The sequence below is a fragment of the Salvelinus sp. IW2-2015 genome, unplaced genomic scaffold, assembly GCF_002910315.2.
Source record: "Salvelinus sp. IW2-2015 unplaced genomic scaffold, ASM291031v2 Un_scaffold4174, whole genome shotgun sequence".
Lineage (NCBI taxonomy): Eukaryota > Metazoa > Chordata > Actinopteri > Salmoniformes > Salmonidae > Salvelinus > Salvelinus sp. IW2-2015.
In genome coordinates, this window is record NW_019945445.1 from 4,501 (window position 1) to 11,286 (window position 6,786).

Genomic DNA, 6,786 nt, shown 5'->3' on the forward strand with positions numbered 1-6,786 from the left:
CACACCACAAACACAACCACACACACACACACACACACACACACCACAACACACACACACACACCACACACACAACCACACACACACACCACACCACCACAAACACCACACACACACACACACACATCACACATCCACACATACACACACACACACCACAACACACAAACTCTAAACACAAACTAGTGCTTTTTGCCACAAGACTATTAGAATTGAAGTATGTACCCAAAAACACACCCTGTTTGTTAACAGCAGTTCAGAAAACAGACCTCTAGAGATGAAGACATGCACCATACTAAGTTGAATCTCCCTACATTGGTACTGTGCTCAGATCTTCTGCAACAGTATACGCTTCTGGCCACGCAGATATAGAATCTGTGGTGCATACGCCTGATGGAAGATATTTTGTGAGAAGTGCGGTTTCTTAGCAATGGTGGCCTTTGGAAGACCACGACGGTTGCGTGGTGTGTTCCTACCTTTACCCACAAAACCTACCTGGCAAAATCCAGGCAATTAACTAGTCCAGTCTATCTACATTCCCAAAAACAAGCAGGGTAAAGACACAGCTAGTAAGGCACAGAGGGAGGCAGGGGAGAGAGATATTTGAGAGCATAAGAGAATTCAGAAGTGCGAAGGTGAGAAGAGAAAGAGAAGCTGCCGCGAGGGTTTTCTGTTAGAATATGGAGAAGGTGAGCAAAAGAGACCCATTTTATTCGACTGCAGCGTCAAGGTTTAGTAATAAGGATCTCGAGGTGAGCAAGAAGAGAGACAATCGTGATTTGGTGACGACGGAGATGAGAGAGAGCATCTGTTAGTTAGTTATAGTAAAATAGGAGACCCAGAGAGGATAAAGTTGGCAGCTGTACACAGAACTGTTTAACAGAGCTTCCCTGAAATACACAAACGACACTATTTAACACACACGCTTAACTAACACACACCACTAACATTACACACACACACCACACACACACACACACACACAACACACAGCACACACACCATCGCAACACACACACACACAAACACACACCAGCACACCCACACACACATCACACTAAAACACACACTGACACATACTGCCCTGGTGCTAACACAAAATGCTTGTACCCATAATCAGCCTTACAATGCACACACGTTGTACCCAGTGATGCTGACCTGTGTAGATAGCTCTAAGCAATACACCATCATCCCCTAGGCAGAAGCCTCATCTCCACCAATCTTACGGTTACATCAAACACAATGGAGGGCCCTCAGTTCCAACGATCCAATCCCCCCACTGCCCCATCCTTTGGCACTCCCCAGAATTGTGGCCCTCCTAATGAGCTTTTGTCTTACTGTGGCCTGCGTCCTAGTGGCGCCTACCACCATCCTGCCCAAGTGACATTCCCTCTAAGTACAATACTAACATTGCCCATGCCTGGCATGTGTATGCTCGAACTGAGTGGGTGCGCTTTTTTTGATCAGTCGACAGTCTGAGCCGGGACGTATAAGACTACTGTGTAGTAACTCCAGCACTCTCTCTCCTGAAGGTCTTTCCCTGGAGATCAACGGCAATAGAGTTATAAACTCCCAGTTTCTGGTGATCCAGGTTCCATGGCCCCTCCCAAGAAACCCTCCCTTTCCAGTTTACTCCTTTAACAACATACATAGAAGAGATAGAGAACAGACCGCTCCGAGAGGAGACAGAGAGACCAGGGAGAGGAGAACGATGGCCAGATGAGATCGAAGAGATTCTATTATTGCCATGTATGAGTGGATAGTTTGAGTGAATATACGAAGGGGGTGATGAATATCTGAATTAAGTGAATGGTGAATGCTGAGAAGTTAGGGTGACAGATGGATGATTGAGGTGCCATATTGTGAAGACCACGCAATTGGGAAGGGTGACGGGACATCCGGTAGATGATTGGAAACCGGGATGCTGTGAGAAACTGGAGGAACAACTGTATCCAACTGAGGAGATAGTATACCACACAGAGAGAGAGAGAATTGTGATGAGCGCCTACATTCATCTATCTTAGATGTTTGTCATGAGGATCCAGACTAGATGCAGAGATTGTAGAAAGAGACGCGAGAGATCAATGTGAACGCTAGAAGCCAAAAAAGGTAGGAAGAGGGCAGAACAGATCTTGGACACACCACCACCGACTGACACACATCACGTCCCGAAGTGGACACTCCACCAAGAAAAGGGTGTGAAAAGCAAAGAACATGCCGTTTGGAAATATTGTAGTTTTCCTCAGGAGGAGACAGCATACCACAGACACTACAGAAGTTCCTTCCGATCTCCGTTATGGGAATGAGTAATTTGATAGGAGACGAGCACCTTAAGTGACACTGAGCGGCTGTGTGTGCGAGTGAGAGATAGAGTCTGAGAAGAGGGAGTATAGTTATCACAGACGGTCGGGCCTGGATCGTAATGTCGCCGGTGACAGATGTTCGTTTGAGAGCATGGAAGAAAGGTAGGAGGGAGATAATGAGCAGATTAGCATTCGTAAAGTGAGATTTGGTTGATTGATAGAGAATGTAGGCACGGGTCTAGAGAAAGATGCAGGCCGAGATGTAGCACTGACTGAGGAATCGAGAGAGACTAGAGAGAGAAGAAGATGAGAGAGAGGATGAGAGTAGAGAGGGAGAGTAGAGAATGTGGATGACACATGACTGATATTGACTGAGAGATGAGAGTGATCGACGGAGAATAGGAATTGATGAGAGCTGTAGTCGAGACACGGAGACGCATGAGAAGTTTATGGCAGAGTAGAGCTCTGAGCGCAAAGATACAGGTGACTGGGACGCTATTAGAGTAGATGGAGCAATGAAAGAGAGTACTCTTCTGGGGAGAGAGAGAAAAGAGAGAGACTTGAGAGACGAGAGAGAGAGAGCCAGTGCAAGAGCAGAAGGGAGAGAGACAGCGAGTCATCTAGCGAGAGAACGAAGCGAGAGAAGCAGACCAGGAGATCATGGCTGTCAAGCTAGCCAGGTGTCAGGAGATACAGAACGAGAGGAGACAGAGAGACGAGAGGACGAGAGAACAGAGGAGAGAGAGAGAGAGATGCGAAAGAGAGAAGTTGATGCTACGGGTCACATCAATGCCTTGCCTGACGTGTGATATATTCATCGCATGACCCATCTGACCCCTTTGGACGCGGATGTGAATTGCAAATTCTACATCGTTTTAACAAAGACCCTCTTACACTGACACTCCTCCTCTTCCTGAATAACACAATAGCTCTTCACGTGCTCCTGTCTGGTCATATTTGTCCGCACCCATGATCTTCCTCATTCCTTGCTATATGGTTAGTCTCTGTCCCCATAACACCAACACATCTGCTGGCTCTGTGATTGGGTCTACCATGATCTTCTCTGCCAGAATGTGTCATTACACATCTCCATTCTCAAATTTCTGATGTCACCAACAACACTCTCTGCTCTGTGATTGGCCTTACCGTGAGTAAACTGTTGCGTTTCCTGTTGATTGGCCGTCTCTTGGCCCAGGCTGGCGTTTTTGCTGACGGAATGATTGGCTCATGGTGGAACTTGACTCGACTCCTGGAGTGCTGTGGTGTTCGAGAACACATTCGCTGACCTCAATGAGTCCTTCCACCTGGATCGTCCTCGCAGTGACCACTGTCCTGGATGTCGACAGAGTGCCCTCCATATCTTCTTCCACCTATGACGAGAGAGGAGGGGTGAAGCAGACATAAAAGAGAAGGGAGCGGTGGAGGATGAAGAAAGAGCGGGACAGGGAAAAGAACAGGGAGCATGGGTGATGAGGCGGGAGAGAGGGGAAGGGAGAGGAGTAGAGAGCGAGGGATGGCGCTTGACGCGGGGGATATGAGAGAACAGCCGAGAGAGAGTGGAGGTGGAGGAAAAGAGAGGGATGTCGGGGAGAGAAAAGAAGGAGGGAAGAAGAAAGGGAGGGGTGTTTGAAGGGGGGAGATGTAGGCATCGACGGATGATGCGGAATCAGACAGACTGAGTGTGAGTGCTCCCTATTGACGCGCTAGACCGAGAGCAGAAGAATTAGTACGAATTACAGAAGATGAGGGGAAGACTATCGAGTAAGAGGTGCAGTGAGACGGTTTTCTGTTAGAGGATTTAGAGTAATGTTGAGGGGGAGAAAATGAGATCGAGGGAAGGGGGGAAGAAAGAGATGGGTGAGGGAGGCGGAAAGGGAGATGTGGAGTGCGTAAGGGGGAGAGATTCTGGAGACTGGGAGAGGATCAGAGCTTGATTGGGTTGATCGGTGTTGGTATAGAAGAGAGCATGAGATTGAGAGAGCGACTTGAGCAGGGAGAGCGTGGTAACAAACGGGGCGTATTATCTACACAGAATCGTCGAAGGGAATGTATCTCCCCGGTTCTGTCAAAACTACAATCTGTCAACTTAGCCGAGCATGGTGGTTGTTAGTCCAATGGATTGTGAGGCGATCGGATGCGCAGAAAAGGAAGCACCGCTGTGAAGTGGTTCAGATCCTAATACAGTTGACCCTATACTTAACTTCAAGACGTGCATAAACCACTGAACGTGTATTAGCAAGGTCCTATCCGGTATACGTATGAAGGTTCGAGAGTTTAAGTATGGGGGTTAGTGTGAGGGGTAAAGTTGCATGGGACCTGATAGGAAGAATGGTGGGAGGTTGACGACGGACTTTTACAGAGTTGGTGGTGTGAGCGAGTGATGAGGTGAGAGAGATGGGAGCCGTGAGGGATTAATTGTTGGAGTGATGAGTGTGAGAGATGGAGCCACGTGATGGGGCGCAGTGGTTAAAAGTGTGTGGAGTGATGGTGAGAGATGGGGGATGACGGGGGTGAAATGATGGAGTGATGAATTGGTGTGAGCGACTTGTAAGGAACGACCGTGAGGGTCATTAAATGTTGGCAGTGCTGCGGTGTGGAGTAGTCGAGGTGAGAGTGATGGGAGTGGATGCGGGTGATGTGATTAAATGTTGGACTTTGATGATGGTGAGAGTATGGGTTGACTGGGAATTTTACCAAATTATTTTTTGCATAAACACCCATCTGATGATGGGTGAGAGGATGTGTGGTGTTGGTGTTGAGGTGTTGTTGTCGAAGTATAGATCATGCGAATCATCTTCGTGCGAATGTGTGATGGAAGTGAGAAGGTGGATGGGGGGTGAGGAGAGTTTAATGGTGTGTTATAGGTACACTGATCGAACGGTTGACGTAGCGGGTCGGGTGGTGAGTGTTAGATGTGGATTGTTGAAGGCTGAGAGGGATGGTTTGTGATGAGTCGCGTAAGACAGGCGGCTCGTTTTGAAATGTTGGGGAAGGGTGTTTCGAGACTTGATGACCAGTGAACCAGACCGTCTGGAATGGGGGGTAGAGGGGTTAGAATGAGTGGTTTAGGAACTCCATGAAACATACGTACGACTCTAGTTGGGGTGAGGGGATTAAATTTTGGAGTGGATTGATGGTGAGAGATGGTTGGTTTGATGGAGGGTCGGTATATTAGAAGATGTTTGGCGCAGAAAGCTATCCGATGAGGTGGAAGAATGGTGGAGGGGGTGTCTAAATGTTTGAAATGTAGTGAGGGTGTGAGGATGGGATGGGGGGTGATTGTAGCGGGGTTTCTAAACTGACATGCGGTCATTTCTTGACTGGAGATTTGAGAGAGAATGGCGGGCAGTGAGGGGTGTTAAAGTGTGGGAGCTGTGTGATGACTGTGAAGAGCATGGGGGGTTCCAGGACGCGACGCGTCTACAAGTTGGATGGGTGATTGAGGTGAAGAGATGTGGTTTAAGTGCGTCAGAGACAGCCGGTCGTGTCGTAAATGTTGAGTGGGATAGTGTGATGAGGTTCGTGAGAGTAGATCCAAATCAGCTCGTGGTGAGGGTTAGAATGATGTGAGTGAGTAGAGGTGAGAGATGTTAGCGTCATAGCAAGAGGGGGTTAAATGTTGTAGTGATGAGGTGAGAGATGGGGGGTGAGGGGGTTAGATGTTGGAGTGATGAGGTGAGAGGAGTGCAGGTCTCACCTCCTCATTCTCAATCTTGAGGGTGGAGAGACGGGACTGCAGCTGCTGACACCTCTGGAGTAACTCCCCCTCTAACGGCTGCTGGGCACATACTACCCCCATCTGGAGAGAGAGAGAGAGATGGATGGATGGATAGAGAGAGAAGGTCAAACACCATTGTAAATACAACCCATATTTAACCATTTGCACATCGTTACAACACTGCATATATACATAATATGACATTTGAAATGTCTTTATTCTTTTGGAACTGTCACGTATTGTCACGACTTCTACTGAAGGTAATTCCTCTCCCTGTTCGMGCGGCGCTCGGCGGTCGGCGTCGCCGGTTTACTAGCCGCCACCGATCCCTTTTCCTTTTCTGTTTGTTTTGTCTGTGATTCTTTTCACACCTGGTTTCAATTGCGTTTATTTCTGTGTGTGTATATATAGGGTACCTGTTGCCTGCCTTCGTGCGGGATTAGACTTGTGTGTATTGCGCTCGATTGTATTTGATGTTTGTTGTGTTCACGATTTACGCACGTGTATGTAAAGTGTCGGAACTGTGTTTGTTCCTCTGTGCGTTTGCACGAGTTGCTGAGTATCGTGAGCGTAGTTTTCCGATTTTCGTCTGTGCCATTTTTGTATTGGTGGACTATATGATTAAACACGCTTCTCAGACATCGAGGGATAGAGATAGGGAAAGGGAGAGAGAGAGATATAGAGATGGACAGAGAGAGAGGGATAGAGAGAGAGAGCAAGAGAAGGAGATAGATAGATAGATAGATAGATAGATAGATAGATAGA

The 6,786-nt window shown here is 47.8% G+C and overlaps 1 pseudogene; it reads right to left on the reverse strand.

Moving 5' to 3' along the window:
- Positions 1 to 6,786, reverse strand: part of LOC112076979 (SLIT-ROBO Rho GTPase-activating protein 2-like) — a 42,893-nt pseudogene that overhangs the window by 3,693 nt on the left and 32,414 nt on the right.